Raw genomic sequence first — 22,722 nt, 5'->3', positions numbered from 1 at the left:
ATAGAGAGAGAGCGAGGGAGGGGGGAGGGCTACACTGTGAGCTACACTGTGGGCTACACTGTGGGCTACACTGTGAGCGAAATAGAGAGAGAGAGCGAGGGAGGGGGAGGGCTACACTGTGAGCGAAATAGAGAGAGAGCGAGGGAGGGGGAGGGCTACACTGTGAGCTACACTGTGGGCTACACTGTGGGCTACACTGTGGGCTACACTGTGAGCGGAATAGAGAGAGAGCGAGGGAGGGCTACACTGTGGGCTACACTGTGGGCTACACTGTGAGCGGAATAGAGAGAGAGCGAGGGAGGGGAGGGCTACACTGTGGGCTACACTGTGGGCTACACTGTGAGCGGAATAGAGAGAGAGCGAGGGAGGGGAGGGCTACACTGTGAGCTACACTGTGAGCGGAATAGAGAGAGAGCGAGGGAGGGGGAGGGCTACACTGTGAGCTACACTGTGGGCTACACTGTGAACGGAATAGAGAGAGAGCGAGGGAGGGGGAGGGCTACACTGTGAGCTACACTGTGAGCGGAATAGAGAGAGAGCGAGGGAGGGGGAGGGCTACACTGTGAGCTACACTGTGAGCGGAATAGAGAGAGAGAGAGGAGGGGGGGAGGGCTACACTGTGAGCTACACTGTGAGCGGAATAGAGAGAGAGCGAGGGAGGGGAGGGCTACACTGTGAGCGGAATAGAGAGAGAGCGAGGGAGGGGGAGGGCTACACTGTGGGCTACACTGTGAGCGGAATAGAGAGAGAGAGGGAGGGGGAGGGCTACACTGTGGGCTACACTGTGGGCTACACTGTGAGCGGAATAGAGAGAGAGCGAGGGAGGGGGAGGGCTACACTGTGAGCTACACTGTGAGCGGAATAGAGAGAGAGCGAGGGAGGGGGAGGGCTACACTGTGAGCGGAATAGAGAGAGAGAGGGAGGGGGAGGGCTACACTGTGAGCGGAATAGAGAGAGCGAGGGAGGGGGAGGGCTACACTGTGAGCTACACTGTGAGCGGAATAGAGAGAGAGAGGGAGGGGGGAGGGCTACACTGTGAGCGGAATAGAGAGAGCGAGGGGGGAGGGCTACACTGTGGGCTACACTGTGGGCTACACTGTGAGCGGAATAGAGAGAGAGCGAGGGAGGGGGAGGGCTACACTGTGAGCTACACTGTGAGCGGAATAGAGAGAGAGCGAGGGAGGGGGGGAGGGCTACACTGTGAGCTACACTGTGAGCGGAATAGAGAGAGAGAGAGGAGGGAGGGGGAGGGCTACACTGTGAGCTACACTGTGAGCGGAATAGAGAGAGAGCGAGGGAGGGGAGGGCTACACTGTGAGCGGAATAGAGAGAGAGTGAGGGAGGGGGAGGGCTACACTGTGGGCTACACTGTGGGCTACACTGTGAGCGGAATAGAGAGAGAGCGAGGGAGGGAGAGGGCTACACTGTGGGCTACACTGTGGGCTACACTGTGAGCGGAATAGAGAGAGAGCGAGGAGGGGGGAGGGCTACACTGTGGGCTACACTGTGAGCAAATAGAGAGAGAGCGAGGGAGGGGGAGGGCTACACTGTGAGCGGAATAGAGAGAGAGAGGGAGGGGGAGGGCTACACTGTGAGCGGAATAGAGAGAGCGAGGGAGGGGGAGGGCTACACTGAGCTACACTGTGAGCGGAATAGAGAGAGAGAGGGAGGGGGGGAGTGAGCTACACTGTGAGCGCTACACTGTGAGCGGAATAGAGAGAGAGCGAGGGAGGGGGAGGGCTACACTGTGGGAATAGACTGTGAGCGAGGGAGGGGGAGGGCTACACTGTGTGAGCTACACTGTGGGCTACACTGTGGGCTACACTGTGAGCGAAATAGAGAGAGAGCGAGGGGGGGAGGGCTACACTGTGGGCTACACTGTGGGCTACACTGTGAGCGGAATAGAGAGAGAGCGAGGGAGGGGAGGGCTCCACTGTGGGCTACACTGTGGGCTACACTGTGAGCGGAATAGAGAGAGAGCGAGGGGGGGAGGGCTACACTGTGAGCTACACTGTGAGCGGAATAGAGAGAGAGCGAGGGAGGGGGAGGGCTACACTGTGAGCGGAATAGAGAGAGAGAGGGAGGGGGGAGGGCTACACTGTGAGCGGAATAGAGAGAGAGCGAGGGGAGGGGGAGGGCTACACTGTGAGCGAAATAGAGAGAGAGCGAGGGAGGGGAGGGCTACACTGTGAGCGAAATAGAGAGAGAGAGAGGGAGGGGGAGGGCTACACTGTGAGCGAAATAGAGAGAGAGCGAGGGAGGGGGAGGGCTACACTGTGAGCGAAATAGAGAGAGAGAGAGGGAGGGGAGGGCTACACTGTGAGCTACACTGTGAGCAGAATAGAGAGAGAGCGAGGGAGGGGGAGGGCTACACTGTGAGCGGAATAGAGAGAGAGCGAGGGAGGGGAGGGCTACACTGTGAGCGGAATAGAGAGAGAGCGAGGGGAGGGGGAGGGCTACACTGTGAGCGGAATAGAGAGAGAGCGAGGGAGGGGGAGGGCTACACTGTGAGCGGAATAGAGAGAGAGCGAGGGAGGGGGAGGGCTACACTGTGAGCGGAATAGAGAGAGAGCGAGGGAGGGGAGGGCTACACTGTGAGCGAAATAGAGAGAGCGAGGGAGGGAGGGCTACACTGTGAGCGGAATAGAGAGAGAGCGAGGGAGGGGGGAGGGCTACACTGTGAGCGGAATAGAGAGAGAGCGAGGGAGGGGGAGGGCTACACTGTGAGCGGAATAGAGAGAGAGCGAGGGAGGGGGAGGGCTACACTGTGAGCGGAATAGAGAGAGAGCGAGGGAGGGGAGGGCTACACTGTGAGCGAAATAGAGAGAGAGCGAGGGAGGGGAGGGCTACACTGTGAGCGGAATAGAGAGAGAGCGAGGGAGGGGGAGGGCTACACTGTGAGCTACACTGTGGGCTACACTGTGGGCTACACTGTGAGCGAAATAGAGAGAGAGCGAGGGAGGGGGAGGGCTACACTGTGAGCGGAATAGAGAGAGAGAGAGGGAGGGGGAGGGCTACACTGTGGGCTACACTGTGGGCTACACTGTGAGCGAAATAGAGAGAGAGCGAGGGAGGGGAGGGCTACACTGTGAGCGGAATAGAGAGAGAGAGAGAGGGAGGGGGAGGGCTACACTGTGAGCTACACTGTGGGCTACACTGTGAGCGAAATAGAGAGAGAGCGGGGGAGGGGGAGGGCTACACTGTGAGCGGAATAGAGAGAGAGCGAGGGAGGTGAGAGGGCTACACTGTGAGCTACACTGTGGGCTACACTGTGGGCTACACTGTGAGCGAAATAGAGAGAGAGCGAGGGAGGGGGAGGGCTACACTGTGGGCTACACTGTGGGCTACACTGTGAGCGAAATAGAGAGAGAGCGAGGGAGGAGGGCTACACTGTGAGCTACACTGTGGGCTACACTGTGGGCTACACTGTGAGCGAAATAGAGAGAGAACGAGGGAGGGGAGAGGGCTACACTGTGAGCGGAATAGAGAGAGAGAGAGGGAGGGGGAGGGCTACACTGTGAGCGAAATAGAGAGAGAGCGAGGGAGGGGGGAGGGCTACACTGTGAGCGAAATAGAGAGAGAGCGAGGGAGGGGGAGGGCTACACTGTGAGCGAAATAGAGAGAGAGAGAGGGAGGGGGAGGGCTACACTGTGAGCGAAATAGAGAGAGAGCGAGGGAGGGGAGGGCTACACTGTGAGCGAAATAGAGAGAGAGAGAGGGAGGGGGAGGGCTACACTGTGAGCGAAATAGAGAGAGAGCGAGGGAGGGGAGGGCTACACTGTGAGCGAAATAGAGAGAGAGAGAGGGAGGGGAGGGCTACACTGTGAGCTACACTGTGAGCGGAATAGAGAGAGAGCGAGGGGGGGGGGAGGGCTACACTGTGAGCGGAATAGAGAGAGAGCGAGGGAGGGGAGGGCTACACTGTGAGCGGAATAGAGAGAGAGCGAGGGAGGGGGGAGGGCTACACTGTGAGCGGAATAGAGAGAGAGCGAGGGAGGGGGAGGGCTACACTGTGAGCGGAATAGAGAGAGAGCGAGGGAGGGGGAGGGCTACACTGTGAGCGGAATAGAGAGAGAGCGAGGGAGGGGAGGGCTACACTGTGAGCGAAATAGAGAGAGAGCGAGGGAGGGGAGGGCTACACTGTGAGCGGAATAGAGAGAGAGCGAGGGAGGGGGAGGGCTACACTGTGAGCGGAATAGAGAGAGAGCGAGGGAGGGGGAGGGCTACACTGTGAGCGGAATAGAGAGAGAGCGAGGGAGGGGAGGGCTACACTGTGAGCGGAATAGAGAGAGAGCGAGGGAGGGCGAGGGCTACACTGTGAGCGAAATAGAGAGAGAGCGAGGGAGGGCTACACTGTGAGCGGAATAGAGAGAGAGCGAGGGAGGGGGGAGGGCTACACTGTGAGCTACACTGTGGGCTACACTGTGGGCTACACTGTGAGCGAAATAGAGAGAGAGCGAGGGAGGGGGGAGGGCTACACTGTGAGCGGAATAGAGAGAGAGAGAGGGAGGGGGAGGGCTACACTGTGGGCTACACTGTGGGCTACACTGTGAGCGAAATAGAGAGAGAGCGAGGGAGGGGGAGGGCTACACTGTGAGCGGAATAGAGAGAGAGAGAGGGAGGGGGAGGGCTACACTGTGAGCTACACTGTGGGCTACACTGTGAGCGAAATAGAGAGAGAGCGAGGGAGGAGGAGGGCTACACTGTGAGCTACACTGTGGGCTACACTGTGGGCTACACTGTGAGCGAAATAGAGAGAGAGCGAGGGAGGGGAGAGGGCTACACTGTGAGCGGAATAGAGAGAGAGAGAGAGAGGGAGGGGGAGGGCTACACTGTGAGCGAAATAGAGAGAGAGCGAGGGAGGGGGAGGGCTACACTGTGAGCGAAATAGAGAGAGAGCGAGGGAGGGGAGGGCTACACTGTGAGCGAAATAGAGAGAGAGAGAGGGAGGGGGAGGGCTACACTGTGAGCGAAATAGAGAGAGAGCGAGGGAGGGGGAGGGCTACACTGTGAGCGAAATAGAGAGAGAGAGAGGGAGGGGGAGGGCTACACTGTGAGCTACACTGTGAGCGGAATAGAGAGAGAGCGAGGGAGGGGGAGGGCTACACTGTGAGCGGAATAGAGAGAGAGCGAGGGAGGGGGAGGGCTACACTGTGAGCGGAATAGAGAGAGAGCGAGGGGAGGGGGAGGGCTACACTGTGAGCGAAATAGAGAGAGAGAGAGGGAGGGGGAGGGCTACACTGTGAGCTACACTGTGAGCGGAATAGAGAGAGAGCGAGGGAGGGGGAGGGCTACACTGTGAGCGGAATAGAGAGAGAGCGAGGGAGGGGGGAGGGCTACACTGTGAGCGGAATAGAGAGAGAGCGAGGGAGGGGGAGGGCTACACTGTGAGCGGAATAGAGAGAGAGCGAGGGAGGGGGAGGGCTACACTGTGAGCGGAATAGAGAGAGAGCGAGGGAGGGGAGGGCTACACTGTGAGCTACACTGTGGGCTACACTGTGGGCTACACTGTGAGCGAAATAGAGAGAGAGCGAGGGGGGGAGGGCTACACTGTGAGCGGAATAGAGAGAGAGAGAGAGAGAGGGAGGGGAGGGCTACACTGTGGGCTACACTGTGAGCGAAATAGAGAGAGAGCGAGGGAGGGGAGGGCTACACTGTGAGCTACACTGTGAGCTACACTGTGGGCTACACTGTGAGCGAAATAGAGAGAGAGAGCGAGGGAGGGGGAGGGCTACACTGTGAGCGGAATAGAGAGAGAGAGAGAGGGAGGGGAGGGCTACACTGTGGGCTACACTGTGGGCTACACTGTGAGCGAAATAGAGAGAGAGCGAGGGAGGGGGAGGGCTACACTGTGAGCTACACTGTGGGCTACACTGTGGGCTACACTGTGAGCGAAATATAGAGAGAGAGCGAGGGAGGAGGAGGGCTACACTGTGAGCTATACTGTGGGATACACTGTGGGCTACACTGTGAGCGAAATAGAGAGAGAGCGAGGGAGGGGAGAGGGCTACACTGTGAGCGGAATAGAGAGAGAGAGAGGGAGGGGGAGGGCTACACTGTGGGCTACACTGTGGGCTACACTGTGAGCGAAATAGAGAGAGAGCGAGGGAGGGGGAGGGCTACACTGTGAGCGGAATAGAGAGAGAGAGAGGGAGGGGGAGGGCTACACTGTGAGCGAAATAGAGAGAGAGCGAGGGAGGGGAGGGCTACACTGTGAGCGAAATAGAGAGAGAGAGAGGGAGGGGGAGGGCTACACTGTGAGCGAAATAGAGAGAGAGCGAGGGAGGGGGAGGGCTACACTGTGAGCGGAATAGAGAGAGAGCGAGGGAGGGGAGGGCTACACTGTGAGCGGAATAGAGAGAGAGCGAGGAGGGGGGAGGGCTACACTGTGAGCGGAATAGAGAGAGAGCGAGGGAGGGGAGGGCTACACTGTGAGCGAAATAGAGAGAGAGCGAGGGAGGGGGAGGGCTACACTGTGAGCGGAATAGAGAGAGAGCGAGGGAGGGGGGAGGGCTACACTGTGAGCGGAATAGAGAGAGAGCGAGGGAGGGGAGGGCTACACTGTGAGCGGAATAGAGAGAGAGCGAGGGAGGGGAGGGCTACACTGTGAGCGAAATAGAGAGAGAGCGAGGGAGGGGGGAGGGCTACACTGTGAGCGGAATAGAGAGAGAGCGAGGAGGGGAGGGCTACACTGTGAGCTACACTGTGGGGGACACTGTGGGCTACACTGTGAGCGAAATAGAGAGAGAGCGAGGGAGGGGAGGGCTACACTGTGAGCGAAATAGAGAGAGAGCGAGGGAGGGGAGGGCTACACTGTGAGCGGAATAGAGAGAGAGCGAGGGAGGGGAGGGCTACACTGTGAGCTACACTGTGGGCTACACTGTGGGCTACACTGTGAGAGAAATAGAGAGAGAACGAGGGAGGGGGAGGGCTACACTGTGAGCGGAATAGAGAGAGAGAGAGGGAGGGGAGGGCTACACTGTGGGCTACACTGTGAGCGAAATAGAGAGAGAGCGAGGGAGGGGAGGGCTACACTGTGAGCGGAATAGAGAGAGAGAGAGGGAGGGGGAGGGCTACACTGTGAGCTACACTGTGGGCTACACTGTGGACTGCACTGTGAGCGAAATAGAGAGAGAGCGAGGGAGGGAGAGGGCTACACTGTGAGCGGAATAGAGAGAGAGAGAGGGAGGGGAGGGCTACACTGTGGGCTACACTGTGGGCTACACTGTGGGCGAAATAGAGAGAGAGAGAGGGAGGGCTACACTGTGAGCGGAATAGAGACAGAGAGAGGAGGGGAGGGCTACACTGTGAGCGAAATAGAGAGAGAGCGAGGAGGGGGAGGGCTACACTGTGGGCTACACTGTGAGCAAAATAGAGAGAGAGAGAGGGAGGGGGAGGGCTACACTGTGAGCGGAATAGAGAGAGAGAGAGGGAGGGGTAGAGAGAGGGAGGGAGAGGGAGAGGGCTACACTGTGAGCGAAATAGAGAGAGAGCGAGGGAGGGGGAGGGAGGACTACACTGTGAGCGAAATAGAGAGAGAGAGAGGGAGGGGGAGGGCTACACTGTGAGCTACACTGTGAGCGGAATAGAGAGAGAGCGAGGGAGCGTGAGGGAGAGAGGGGGAGGGCTACACTGTGAGCGGAATAGAGAGAGAGAGGGAGGGGGAGGGCTACACTGTGAGCGAAATAGAGAGAGAGAGAGGGAGGGGGGAGGGCTACACTGTGAGCGAAAAATAGAGAGAGAGAGGGAGGGGAGGGCTACACTGTGAGCGGAATAGAGAGAGAGCGAGAGAGGGGGGAGGGCTACACTGTGAGCGGAATAGAGAGAGAGCGAGGGAGGGGGAGGGCTACACTGTGAGCGGAATAGAGAGAGAGCGAGGGGGGGAGGGCTACACTGTGAGCGGAATAGAGAGAGAGCGAGGGAGGGGGGAGGGCTGTGAGCGGAACTGTGAGCGAGGGAGGGGAATAGAGAGAGAGCGAGGGAGGGGGAGGGCTACACTGTGAGCGAAATAGAGAGAGAGCGAGGGAGGGGACTGTGAGCGGAATAGGAGGGCTACACTGTGAGCGGAATAGAGAGAGAGCGAGGGAGGGGGAGGGCTACACTGTGAGCGGAATAGAGAGAGAGCGAGGAGGGGGGGAGGGCTACACTGTGAGCGGAATAGAGAGAGAGCGAGGGAGGGGAGGGCTACACTGTGAGCGAAATAGAGAGAGAGCGAGGGAGGGGGAGGGCTACACTGTGAGCGGAATAGAGAGAGAGAGCGAGGGAGGGGAGGGCTACACTGTGGGCTACACTGTGAGCGAAATAGAGAGAGAGCGAGGTGGGGGGGAGGGCTACACTGTGAGCGAAATAGAGAGAGAGAGAGCGAGGGAGGGGAGGGAGAGGGAGGGGGACACTGTGAGCGGAATAGAGAGAGAGCGAGGGAGGGGGAGGGCTACACTGTGAGCTACACTGTGGGCTACACTGTGGGCTACACTGTGAGCGAAATAGAGAGAGAGCGAGGGAGGGGGAGGGCTACACTGTGAGCGGAATAGAGAGAGAGAGGGAGAGGGGGAGGGGAGGGCTACACTGTGAGCGGAATAGAGAGAGAGAGGAGAGGGAGGGGGAGGGCTACACTGTGAGCGAAATAGAGAGAGAGCGAGGGAGTGGGGAGGGAGGGCTACACTGTGAGCGAAATAGAGAGAGAGAGAGGGGGGGGAGGGCTACACTGTGAGCTACACTGTGAGCGGAATAGAGAGAGAGCGAGGGAGGGGGAGGGCTACACTGTGAGCGGAATAGAGAGAGAGCGAGGGAGGGGGGGAGGGCTACACTGTGAGCGAAAGAGAGAGAGAGAGAGGGAGGGGGGGAGGGCTACACTGTGAGCGAAATAGAGAGAGAGAGAGAGGGAGGGGGAGGGCTACACTGTGAGCGGAATAGAGAGAGAGCGAGAGAGGGGGAGGGCTACACTGTGAGCGGAATAGAGAGAGAGCGAGGGAGGGAGGGCTACACTGTGAGCGGAATAGAGAGAGAGAGAGGGAGGGGGAGGGCTACACTGTGAGTGAAATAGAGAGAGAGAGAGGGAGGGGAGGGCTACACTGTGAGAACACTGTGAGCGGAAATAGAGAGAGAGGAGGGAGGGGAGGGCTACACTGTGAGCGGAATAGAGAGAGAGAGAGGGAGGGGGAGGGCTACACTGTGAGCGGAATAGAGAGAGAGAGAGAGGGAGGGCTACACTGTGAGTGAAAGAGAGAGAGGGAGGGGAGGGCTACACTGTGAGCGAATAGAGAGAGAGCGAGGGAGGGGGGGAGGGCTACACTGTGAGCGGAATAGAGAGAGAGCGAGGGAGGGGGGAGGGCTACACTGTGAGCGGAATAGAGAGAGAGAGAGGGAGGGGGAGGGCTACACTGTGAGCTACACTGTGGGCTACACTGTGGACTGCACTGTGAGCGAAATAGAGAGAGAGCGAGGGAGGGGAGAGGGCTACACTGTGAGCGGAATAGAGAGAGAGAGGGAGGGGGAGGGCTACACTGTGGGCTACACTGTGGGCTACACTGTGGGCGAAATAGAGAGAGAGAGGGAGGGGAGGGCTACACTGTGAGCGGAATAGAGACAGAGAGAGGGAGGGGGGAGGGCTACACTGTGAGCGAAATAGAGAGAGAGCGAGGGAGGGGGAGGGCTACACTGTGAGCAAAATAGAGAGAGAGAGAGGGAGGGGGAGGGCTACACTGTGAGCGGAATAGAGAGAGAGAGAGGGAGGGGGAGGGCTACACTGTGAGCGAAATAGAGAGAGAGCGAGGGAGGGGGAGGGAGGACTACACTGTGAGCGAAATAGAGAGAGAGAGAGAGGGAGGGGGGAGGGCTACACTGTGAGCTACACTGTGAGCGGAATAGAGAGAGAGCGAGGGAGGGGGAGGGCTACACTGTGAGCGGAATAGAGAGAGAGCGAGGGAGGGGAGGGCTACACTGTGAGCGAAATAGAGAGAGAGAGAGGGAGGGGGAGGGCTACACTGTGAGCGAAATAGAGAGAGAGAGAGGGAGGGGGAGGGCTACACTGTGAGCGGAATAGAGAGAGAGCGAGAGAGGGGGAGGGCTACACTGTGAGCGGAATAGAGAGAGAGCGAGGGAGGGGGAGGGCTACACTGTGAGCGGAATAGAGAGAGAGCGAGGGAGGGGAGGGCTACACTGTGAGCGGAATAGGGAGAGAGAGCGAGGGAGAGGGGGAGGGCTACACTGTGAGCGAAATAGAGAGAGAGCGAGGGAGGGGAGGGCTACACTGTGAGCGGAATACACTGTGAGCGGAGAGAGAGAGCGAGGGAGGGGGGAGGGCTACACTGTGAGCGGAATAGAGAGAGAGCGAGGGGGGGGGTGGGCTACACTGTGAGCGGAATAGAGAGAGAGCGAGGGAGAGAGAGAGCGAGGGAGGGGGGGAGGGCTACACTGTGAGCGAAATAGAGAGAGAGCGAGGGAGGGGGAGGGCTACACTGTGAGCGGAAATAGAGAGAGAGCGAGGGAGGGGAGGGCTACACTGTGGGCTACACTGTGAGCGAAATAGGGGAGGGAGAGCGAATAGAGAGAGGAGAGGGGGAGGGCTACACTGTGAGCGAAATAGAGAGAGAGCGAGGGAGGGGAGGGCTACACTGTGAGCGGAATAGAGAGAGAGCGAGGGAGGGGGAGGGCTACACTGTGAGCTACACTGTGGGCTACACTGTGGGCTACACTGTGAGCGAAATAGAGAGAGAGCGAGGGAGGGGGGAGGGCTACACTGTGAGCGGAATAGAGAGAGAGAGAGAGGAGAGGGGGAGGGCTACACTGTGAGCGGAGTAGAGAGAGAGAGAGAGGGAGGGGGAGGGCTACACTGTGAGCGAAATAGAGAGAGAGCGAGGGAGTGGGGAGGGAGGGCTACACTGTGAGCGAAATAGAGAGAGAGAGAGGGAGGGGGGAGGGCTACACTGTGAGCTACACTGTGAGCGGAATAGAGAGAGAGCGAGGGAGGGGGAGGGCTACACTGTGAGCGGAATAGAGAGAGAGCGAGGGAGGGGGAGGGCTACACTGTGAGCGAAATAGAGAGAGAGAGAGGGAGGGGGAGGGCTACACTGTGAGCGAAATAGAGAGAGAGAGAGGGAGGGGGAGGGCTACACTGTGAGCGGAATAGAGAGAGAGCGAGAGAGGGGGGGGAGGGCTACACTGTGAGCGGAATAGAGAGAGAGCGAGGAGGGGGAGGGCTACACTGTGAGCGGAATAGAGAGAGAGAGGGAGGGGGAGGGCTACACTGTGAGTGAAATAGAGAGAGAGAGAGGGAGGGGAGGGCTACACTGTGAGCGAAATAGAGAGAGAGCGAGGGAGGGGGAGGGCTACACTGTGAGCGGAATAGAGAGAGAGAGAGGGGGGGGAGGGCTACACTGTGAGCGGAGTAGAGAGAGAGAGAGGGAGGGCTACACTGTGAGTGAAATAGAGAGAGAGGGGAGGGCTACACTGTGAGCGAAATAGAGAGAGAGCGAGGGAGGGGGGGAGGGCTACACTGTGAGCGGAATAGAGAGAGAGCGAGGGAGGGGGAGGGCTACACTGTGAGCGGAATAGAGAGAGAGCGAGGAGGGGGAGGGCTACACTGTGGGCTACACTGTGGGCTACACTGTGAGCGGAATAGAGAGAGAGAGAGGGAGGGGGAGGGCTACACTGTGAGCGGAATAGAGAGAGAGAGAGGGAGGGGAGGGCTACACTGTGAGCGAAATAGAGAGAGAGCGAGGGAGGGGGAGGGCTACACTGTGAGCGGAATAGAGAGAGAGCGAGGGAGGGGGAGGGCTACACTGTGAGCGGAATAGAGAGAGAGCGAGGGAGGGGGAGGGCTACACTGTGAGTGAAATAGAGAGAGAGCGAGGGAGGGAGGAGGGCTACACTGTGAGCGGAATAGAGAGAGAGAGAGGGAGGGGGAGGGCTACACTGTGAGCGAAATAGAGAGAGAGCGAGGGAGGGGGAGGGAGGGCTACACTGTGAGCGAAATAGAGAGAGAGAGGGAGGGGAGGGCTACACTGTGAGCTACACTGTGAGCGGAATAGAGAGAGAGCGAGGGAGGGGGAGGGCTACACTGTGAGCGGAATAGAGAGAGAGCGAGGGAGGGGGAGGGCTACACTGTGAGCGAAATAGAGAGAGAGAGAGGGAGGGGGAGGGCTACACTGTGAGCGAAATAGAGAGAGAGAGAGGGAGGGGAGGGCTACACTGTGAGTGGAATAGAGAGAGAGCGAGAGAGGGGGGAGGGCTACACTGTGAGCGGAATAGAGAGAGAGAGAGGGAGGGGGAGGGCTACACTGTGAGTGAAATAGAGAGAGAGAGAGGGAGGGGGAGGGCTATACTGTGGGCTACACTCTGAGTGAAATAGAGAGAGAGCGAGGGAGGGGAGGGCTACACTGTGAGCGGAATAGAGAGAGAGCGAGGGAGGGGGAGGGCTACACTGTGAGCGAAATAGAGAGAGAGCGAGAGAGGGGGAGAGATAAAGAGAAGGCGAGAGAGAGAGAGAGCGAGAGAGGGGAGAGATAAAGAGAAGGCGAGAGAGAGAGAGCGAGAGAGGGGGAGAGATAAAGAGAAGGCGAGAAAGAGAGAGAGCGAGAGAGGGGGAGAGATAAAGAGAAGGCGAGAAAGAGAGAGAGCGAGAGAGGGGAGAGATAAAGAGAAGGTGAGAAATAGAGAGAGCGAGAGAGGGGAGAGAAAGAGAAGGCGAGAAAGAGAGAGAGCGAGAGAGGGGGAGAGATAAAGAGAAAGTGAGAGAGAGAGAGCGAGAGAGGGGGAGAGATAAAGAGAAGGCGAGAGAGAGAGAGCGAGAGAGGGGGAGAGATAAAGAGAAGGCGAGAGAGAGGGAGAGCGAGAGAGGGGGAGAGATAAAGAGAAGGCGAGAAAGAGAGAGAGCGAGAGAGGGGAGAGATAAAGAGAAGGTGAGAAAGAGAGAGAGCGAGAGAGGGAGAGATAAAGAGAAGGTGAGAAAGAGAGAGAGCGAGAGAGGGGAGAGATAAAGAGAAGGCGAGAGAGGGGGAGAGATAAAGAGAAAGTGAGAGAGAGAGAGCGAGAGAGGGGGAGAGATAAAGAGAAGGCGAGAGAGAGAGAGAGAGCGAGAGAGGGGGAGAGATAAAGAGAAGGCGAGAGAGAGAGAGCGAGAGAGGGGGAGAGATAAAGAGAAGGCGAGAAAGAGAGAGAGCGAGAGAGGGGGAGAGATAAAGAGAAGGCGAGAAAGAGAGAGAGCGAGAGAGGGGAGAGATAAAGAGAAGGTGAGAAATAGAGAGAGCGAGAGAGGGGGAGAGATAAAGAGAAGGTGAGAAAGAGAGAGAGCGAGAGAGAGGGGAGAGAAAGAGAAGGGGAGAAAGAGAGAGAGCGAGAGAGGGGAGAGATAAAGAGAAGGAGAGAGAGAGAGCGAGAGAGGGGAGAGATAAAGAGAAGGCGAGAGAGAGAGAGCAAGAGAGGGGAGAGATAAAGAGAAGGCGAGAGAGAGCGAGAGAGGGGGAGAGATAAAGAGAAGGCGAGAGAGAGAGAGAGAGCGAGAGAGGGGGAGAGATAAAGAGAAGGCGAAAGAAAGAGAGAGAGCGAGAGAGGGGGAGAGATAAAGAGAAGGCGAGAAAGAGAGAGAGCGAGAGAGGGGGAGAGATAAAGAGAAAGTGAGAAAGAGAGAGAGCGAGAGAGGGGGAGAGATAAAGAGAAAGGTGAGAAAGAGAGAGAGCGAGAGAGGGGGAGAGATAAAGAGAAAGTGAGAAAGAGAGAGAGCGAGAGAGGGGGGAGAGATAAAGAGAAGGTGAGAAAGAGAGAGAGCGAGAGAGGGGGGAGAGATAAAGAGAAGGTGAGAAAGAGAGAGAGGGAGAGAGGGGGGAGAGATAAAGAGAAGGTGAGAAAGAGAGAGAGCGAGAGAGGGGGGAGAGATAAAGAGAAGGTGAGAAAGAGAGAGAGGGAGAGGGAGCTAGAGAGAGAAATGTATAGATAAAAGGGAAAGATTCGGGTGAGAACCTTCCCCAGTCCCTGCACGGAGGTGTGTTGCTAACATTAGCCCCCCCCATATGTTCAAGTCAAGTGCAGCCCGTTTTAAAAGGTCCAGCGATCTCCTTGCCTGTCGCGCTGCAGAGAACCTATAGCATCAATCGCCTTGCTCTGTGTCATGCTTTACATCAACGACTACATACCCTACATATCCAATAACCATGACGTTTGTTGTAAACACACATTTTCAAGCCACTTGAGGCCCTACTGTATCGCCTATAAGTTTGTAGCCTACACTCGTAGAAAAAAAAGGTGCTATCTAGAACCTTAAAGGGTTCTTCGGCTGTCCCCATAAGAGAACCTTTTGAAGAACCTTTTTAGTTCCATGTATAACCCTTTCCACAGAGGATTCAACATGGAACCCAAAAGATTTCTACCTGAAACCCAAACGTGTTCCACCTGGAACCAAAAAAGGTACTCCTTTGGGGACAGTTGAAGAACCCTTTTGGAACCCTTTTTTCCTAAGAGTTTAGCCGACTGGATCCATGTGTTTTCACGCCAGACTCCAATACTGTATCATGAAAAGTCAAAACAGAGCTACAGGGAAAACTTCTAAATCCTGTCATATAGTCATGGTTTGGCGGAGAAAGGTTGTGGATTGGCTGGATTCATTACAGTACTATACAGAGTTGGCTCCTGTGTAGTACTGTACTATACAGAGTTGGTTCCTGTGTAGTACTGTACTATACAGAGTTGGCTCCTGTGTAGTACTGTACTATACAGAGTTGGTTCCTGTGTAGTACTGTACTATACAGAGTTGGTTCCTGTGTAGTACTGTACTATACAGAGTTAGTTCCTGTGTAGTACTGTACTATACAGAGTTGTTCCTGTGTAGTACTGTACTATACAGAGTTGGTTCCTGTGTAGTACTGTACTATACAGAGTTGGTTCCTGTGTAGTACTGTACTATACAGAGTTGGTTCCTGTGTAGTACTGTACTATACAGAGTTGGTTCCTGTGTAGTACTGTACTATACAGAGTTGGTTCCTGTGTAGTACTGTACTATACAGAGTTGGTTCCTGTGTAGTACTGTAATATACAGAGTTGGCTCCTGTGTAGTACTGTACTATACAGAGTTGGCTCCTGTGTAGTACTGTACTATACAGAGTTGGTTCCTGTGTAGTACTGTATAATACAGAGTTGGTTCCTGTGTAGTACTGTACTATACAGAGTTGGTTCCTGTGTAGTACTGTACAATAAAGAGTTGGTTCCTGTGTAGTACTGTACAATACAGAGTTGGTTCCTGTGTAGTACTGTACTATACAGAGTTGGTTCCTGTGTAGTACTGTACTATACAGAGTTGGTTCCTGTGTAGTACTGTACTATACAGAGTTGGTTCCTGTGTAGTACTGTACTATACAGAGTTGATTCCCAGTCTCCGAGAGAGAGAGCAGCCAGCAGAGAGGTGAGAATTTAAGACATGACACAACAGCCTCCTCCTCCTCCCTCCAATCATTTTTCATTAACCGTGGCAGGCAGCGGTGCTCGGCCGCTCAGCCATTCTGTCCTCCAGGAGAAACCAGACACCATCCGGCACGGACGAGAGCCACAACACTTCAACCACACAGGGCACCGCCAATGATCCATGCCAGGACTTAAGCCAAGCCACGGGCGCTCAGTCAGCCCCACAGACAGGACCTATGAGTGGGAAGAAACATGACTGGGAACTGGGACGAGCGTCTGTTAGAGAGCATTAATTAGAAAAGACACATTACAAGAGAGCTGCTGATGACAGTCAATCCCTTCTTGACATTTGAGTGGTCCCTGGAGTCTGCATCAGGGGAGGTGAATTAGTGGGTGAATGCAGAACATGAATCAAAATGTCATTTCGGATCCCATTGGGGCTCAATATGTTTCCTGCACATCTTGGTTGGTGAGTAATACGGGGAGACAGTCGCTTGATTTGAAGTGGTTTGCATAACGGTTTGACGATTTCTGAGTAATAATTCTAGAATATCTGACGTAACCTATGGGAAAGTAATCACGAGGAATGATTGTTCGTTGTGCTCGACAAGTTTGGTTCTTCAGACGTTGCGAGCTGTCATCTATAGGACACACGTGCATTGAGACTCATAGCGGAAAGCACTGACACTTGGTCAATCACATTCAACAATCGGCTCCATTTGAGTTCAATTCCTCTACACGGGGGCACTATAAAACCCCACCTCCTCAATCCAACAAACAGTAGATGGACATTTGGCATCAGGACCATGATTACGTTTCCATGCACAGTAATAATTAGATTTTAAACTGATTATGGCAGTAGGCAGATAATGCAATAGTCATGCAAACAACTTACTCTGCTTATCTCGAATCGGCGTCAGGTCAAAGTCGAAGTAAGCATACGCCGATTAAAACACCTGGTTTCCTGAGCCATCTTTCAAATGATTAGGACGTGTCAACACCTTAAAATCGGTGTTCCAGGGATGTATTTCATCTGCGCATGTGTTAGCACCAGCCGAGAGAGCCTCCCTCTTTTGCGCGAATCAAGTGAGTTCAGAACAACTGAATGAATGAAGTGAGTTCAGAACAACTGAATGAATGAAGTGAGTTCAGAACAACTGAATGAATGAAGTAAGTTCAGAACAACTTAATGAATGAAGTGAGTTCAGAACAACTGAATGAATGAAGTGAGTTCAGAACAACTGAATGAATGAAGTGAGTTCAGAACAACTGAATGAATGAAGTGAGTTCAGAACAACTTAATGAATGAAGTGAGTTCAGAACAACTTAATGAATGAAGTGAGTTCAGAACAACTGAATGAATGAAGTGAGTTCAGAACAACTGAATGTATGAAGTGAGTTCAGAACAACTGAATGTATGAAGTGAGTTCAGAACAACTTAATGAATGAAGTGAGTTCAGAACAACTGAATCTATGAAGTGAGTTCAGAACAACTTAATGAATGAAGTGAGTTCAGAACAACTGAATGTATGAAGTGAGTTCAGAACAACTGAATGTATGAAGTGAGTTCAGAACAACTGAATGTATGAAGTGAGTTCAGAACAACTGAATGAATGAAGTGAGTTCAGAACAACTGAATGAATGAAGTGAGTTCAGAACAACTGAATGAATGAAGTGAGTTCAGAACAACTGAATGTATGAAGTGAGTTCAGAACAACTGAATGTATGAAGTGAGTTCAGAACAACTTAATGAATGAAGTGAGTTCAGAACAACTGAATGTATGAAGTGAGTTCAGAACAACTGAATGTATGAAGTGAGTTCAGAACAACTGAATGTATGAAGTGAGTTCAGAACAACTGAATGTATGAAGTGAGTTCAGAACAACTGAATGTATGAAGTGAGTTCAGAACAACTGAATGAATGAAGTGAGTTCAGAACAACTGAATGAATGAAGTGAGTTCAGAACAACTGAATGTATGAAGTGAGTTCAGAACAACAATGTATGAAGTGAGTTCAGAACAACTTAATGAATGAAGTGAGTTCAGAACAACTGAATGAATGAAGTGAGTTCAGAACAACTTAATGAATGAAGTGAGTTCAGAACAACTGAATGTATGAAGTGAGTTCAGAACAACTGAATGTATGAAGTGAGTTCAGAACAACTGAATGTATGAAGTGAGTTCAGAACAACTGAATGTATGAAGTGAGTTCAGAACAACTGAATCTATGCGACTTAGCAGTCGTTTTCACATACAAACTTTATATGTCCGAACTCAGAATCAAATACGCTTCCCAAAAATAACATGGTCGCTGTGGTGGAACGTTTATTTTGAGTAAGCGATTTTCTGCATTTATCAGAGTCCCATCAGGTAGCCTGATTTCAGATATGTCCATGTAAACAGGATTATTGGGGAAATAGATTTTGTATGTATTTTTTATTGAACTATTATATTAATCTGACTATCCACAGTAATCATTGTGTGCCTGTAACCGTATTCAGTGACAGGTCAACAAAAACAAAAATGACGCTGAATGTAACTAACCTGGAAGGCCGCATGCTTTCTGTAAATACTTCACCCCCCCCCCCTCACACACACACACACACACACATGCAACCCATCTCATCACAGTTCAAATTACAGTGATGTCATCTGCCACTCACTGTTACCACATAAACGAGGTCACGGTTAACCCTTTCTAATCTAATCGAGGGTGGGGATTCCACAACATGGCTGTGTTCCAAATGACACCTTATTGCTTATATAGCTAGTGTTTGACTAGGGCCCATAGGAGTAGGTTGTCATTTGGGACACAGTACAGTTCAACCAAACCTGCTAGCGCTGTACTTTCCATTTGTAATCAGAAACACAATGACTAATTCATGTCTTTGCTCCATCTACCTTTCCGGTAACCAGTCTACATGTATCTGCAGATGGTGCAAGTGCACATTTGATGATAGAAAAGGAAATAACTGCGTATGAAGAGAAGAGAAATCACGCCAGAACAGTCTGTTGTAACCGCTCATGTTGCTCTAGTGTTTCCTGAAGAGATACTACAAAGACCAGTAACCCTTCTAGAGCTGAAACTAAATGTTAAAAAACAGCAGTGTATACTTCAAATGTATACATTATATGTACAGTTGAAGTCGGAAGTTTACATACACCTTAGCCAAATACATTTATACTCAGTTTTTCACAATTCCTGACATTTAATCCTAGTACAAATTCCCTGTCTTAGGTCAGTTAGGATCACCACTTTATTTTAAGAATTTGAAATGTCAGAATAATAGTAGACAGAATGATTTATTTCAGCTTTGACTTCTTTCATCATGTTCCCAGTGGGTCAGAAGTTTACATACACTCAATTAGTATTTGGTAGCATTGCCTTTAAATTGTTTAACTTGGGTCAAACTTTTCGGGTAGCCCTCCACAAGCTTCCCACAATAAGTTGGGTGAATTTTGGCCCATTCCTCCCGACAGAGCTGGTGTAACTGAGTCAGGTTTGTAGGCCTCCTTGCTCACACATGCTTTTTCAGTTCTGCCCACAAATGTTCTATAGGATTGAGGTCAGGGCTTTGTGATGACCACTCCAATACCTTGACTTTGTTGTCCTTAAGCAATTTTGCCACAACTTTGGAGGTATGCTTGGGGTCAATATCCATTTGGAACCAAGCTTTAACTTCCTGACTGATGTCTTGAGATGTTGCTTCAATATATCCACATCATTTTCCTTTCTCATGATGCCATCTATTTTATGAAGTGTACCAGACCCTCTTGCAGCAAAGCACCCCCACAACATGATGCTGCCACCCCTGTGCTTCTTCCTTGCTGAGCGGCCTTTCAGGTTATGTCGATAATAGGCACGGTCAACTTAGTGTATGTAAACTTCTGACCCACTGGAATTGTGATACAGTGAATTATAAGTGAAATAATCTGTAAGCAATTGGTTGAAAAATTACTTGTGTCATGCACAAAGTAGACATCCTAACCGACTTGCCAAAACTATAGTTTGTTATCAAGAAATTTGTGGAGTGGTTGAAAAACTATTTTTAATGACTCCAACATAAGTGTATGTAAACTTCCGACTTCAACTATATATATATATTTGTATATTGTATGTGTACACTGGAGAATTAAAGAGTGAAAACGTGATTTTTATAGAGTGCTTCTTCAACAGGGCTTGTTGTTTGTGTGGATGTATGAGCCAGTCTTGACTATTTTCCAGAATGATCCTTGAATCATGACAACAACAGATGGTGACCAACAGCCTTAGCTGATGAGAACTATGTATCAGCACTTGGACCTTAGTAAGTTCACTGAGTTCAAAAGTAGCATGACAACCAATTCCCTGACTGTCTGAACATGTATAACTGAAACCGTGAAAATCATTAGCGCGACAAGAAAAGCCTACGGCTAAATTTGAATCTCCTTCCTCATATTCAACTGATCATCAACATGCCCAAACTCAACTTTGACGACCAATCTTACAATGAAAGAATCCATTCAAAAACAAGACATACGTCAGAATACTGGACATTGATTAGCTATGCCAGTCTCTCTAAACAGATTGCCAGTTCAGCGACAGCATGGACGGAATCCTCCGTCTGAACCCATAGCTCAGAAACTCACCTCGTATATAAACACACAAGCGTGCCACGACTTGGCAGACCAGAGAACAGCAGCGTGCCAGCACTTAGAGGCCACGTGCTAGAGGTTACTATAGTACACACACACACACACACACACACACACACACACACACACACACACAGACACACAGACACACAGACACACACTGCCAGATAAACATGTGCGCATGCGTGTCTGTCTGACCCGCTAACTTTTACTCCCTCGGCCGACTTCCGAACTCTGAGAGGAGGGCCCGCTCCCTGGCTCCTGAACCTGTGGGTACGGTTCCTCCTCCTCTCCTCCTTCTCTCATCCTCCTCCTGCTCTCGCTGGCCGCCTCTCTCATCACATGCCTGGATCTGCCGCCAATCGCCGCCCAGCCCGGGACGCTTCAAACCCGGCCCAGCCTCGCCGCCTGCCACTTAATCACAGCAACCTAGCACAAAACGCAGCCGCCAGATAAAGCCTGCGCTCCGAGCTAGCAGCCATGCAGCCAGCTAGAGGGGGAAGATAACTAACTAACTACACACTGCACCGCGCTGCAGTATAAGTCTGTTCACACGCCTGCCTTTTTAAAGGCCTCTCTTCTCCTGTGAGATGGAGCTCAGACAACTCTGAACACAAACCACACGTGGTCACCGGCGTGAGCGCCAACAGACAGATGACATGTGGATGTCTATTTACTGTCAGTCTGTCTGTTGATCAAGGGCTAGTGTAAAGGTCCATGATATAAGTGCACGCGTGCACACACACACACACACACACACACACACACACACACACACACACACACACACCGGTTTCTGCAGCACTATATGCCCTTCCTCCCTTCTAACGTCTGCAAGCCTCCAACTCCTCTTCTCTCTTTTAAACCAACAACACCAAGACAAACAGAACAGACACACGGGGAAATCGCAGACAGATGACAGCCCAGTCAGTGTATCTGTCAGTGCCCCCCCCCCCCCCCCCACTGCGGTAACACGAGGATTCAAGCCCTCCAGTCCCACTAATAACCCAGAAATAGAGCACATAATAGGCCGTCTGAAAGAGTAGCTCTGTGTCTCCACAGTATCTGCCCCAGGTGGAGTCTTCCTCTTACCTCTGTTGCCAGACTGGGCTTTACCGACCAGGCTTTCCTGTAGTCCTCAATATGTCCCACCTTTCCAGCCATTCAGGAGAGTGAGAAAGGGAGAGTGAGAAAGGGAGAGAGAGAGAGAGAGAGAGAGAGAGAGACAGAGAGAGAGAGAGAGAGAGAGAGAGAGAGAGAGAGAGAGAGAGAGAGAGAGAGAGAGACAGAGACAGAGAGAGAGAGAGAGAGAGAGAGAGAGAGAGAGAGAGGGAGAGAAATGGGGGGAGAATAACAATCAATTGAACAATGCGACAAGAGCTTTCCAAAGAGACGTGTCAATCCAGACAACATGAGCACCTAAAGAATACCCCCGTCTATATCATCCCCTTCTCAAATTCTCTCCTCCTGACAGGAAAGGACCCTGAACACATATCACTTCTATTTGCCTTCAAATGGCAAGCCAAGCCGGCGCGTCCCCACTGCTATGAGCGAGTGTGAGAGACAGCGAGAGAGCAAGGATTCTATTTTAATGATAGAATTATGTAATGCATCAGGAACGAGGAGGATAGCCTCTGATCACGATTGTAGCAATGTGCCTTTGAATATCACCATGACAACATGCAGATATACAATATCTCTGTAAATGGTCATGCATTACAGCGTCTTTATAATTCATATACATTATTCACGCATAGATTACGGTCAATGCGATGATAATAACACGTTTAAATAATCAACTCCATCACACGAGAAAGGGGCTGTAACAATAACAGCAGTAATAATTGAAGTCCTGAAACAATGAACACAGAATAGCAGCAGTGTACATTGGATATGCCCCTCTAACCACTTCTAGCTGTTGAGAGTGCCGGCAGTGTTTTGTCTCCAGCTAACCCTCCTGGTCTCTCCACCCCCCTCTCCTCTATCTCAAATAAACCCCACAGACTCCCCTCTCTCTCTCCCGGCTCTCTGTGTCCCTGTCCGGCATTCTGCCTGGTAATTCATATTTACCCAGAGTGCCAATCTGTCTTGGTGTGCTGCTCTCTCTCTCTTCGTCGGATGGCCGTATCCCCATCAGAGGACTCAAGCTCCCTCTCGTCTAACCTCTACTATCACTCTCTCTCTCTCGCTCTCTCTAGTCTGTGCTCCAACCCATTCAGGAAGCCATCTTGTGTTTTTAATCCTGTTTTACATTAGCCCTAGTACACACACATTCTCTCCCTCCCTCCCTCTCTCCCTCCCTCCCTCCCTCCCTCGTTCCCCTATGCTAATAGGTCTACCGCACACACACGCACGAGTGAGGATTTTTTTTCCAAATCCAGCCTCTGTGATCGTTTTCACTGCTGCTCTACACACTACCTCCTCCCATTCCTTCTCCTTTCTTTAAACCCCCCTCCTCCCTCCTCTCTTTCTCAGTCTTTCCATCGAGTAAAACTAACTGCACTCGTGATGTGAATACTCCCCCCCTACCTCCTCTTCAACAATACACTCGCATGAACACACGCACACACACGGCCGGCGAAACGTCACGCTACACACCGCACACAAAGAGAGTCAAGCAACCAATCAGCGGCCAGCCTGAGCTCTGCTGCTAGGGCGAAAGAGAGAGAGAGCGAGAGAGAGGGAAGGGGGGTCTGT

The 22,722-nt window shown here is 52.6% G+C and overlaps 1 protein-coding gene across 1 annotated transcript in view; it reads right to left on the bottom strand.

Annotated features, from left to right (window-relative positions):
• LOC115111770 (methylcytosine dioxygenase TET3-like) overlaps window positions 1-22,119 on the bottom strand; it is a 63,144-nt gene extending 41,025 nt beyond the window's left edge. Inside the window, 2 exon segments of the mRNA XM_029638179.2 lie at window positions 21,118-21,177; window positions 22,096-22,119. The gene's annotated coding sequence lies outside the window, so the exon portion shown is untranslated.
• Between the last annotated feature and the right edge of the window lie 603 nt (window positions 22,120-22,722).

This window comes from Oncorhynchus nerka, linkage group LG27 (assembly GCF_034236695.1).
Source record: "Oncorhynchus nerka isolate Pitt River linkage group LG27, Oner_Uvic_2.0, whole genome shotgun sequence".
NCBI lineage: Eukaryota > Metazoa > Chordata > Actinopteri > Salmoniformes > Salmonidae > Oncorhynchus > Oncorhynchus nerka.
The sequence above is the reverse complement of the archived record's forward strand: the minus strand, read 5'-3'. Positions and strand labels throughout refer to the sequence as shown.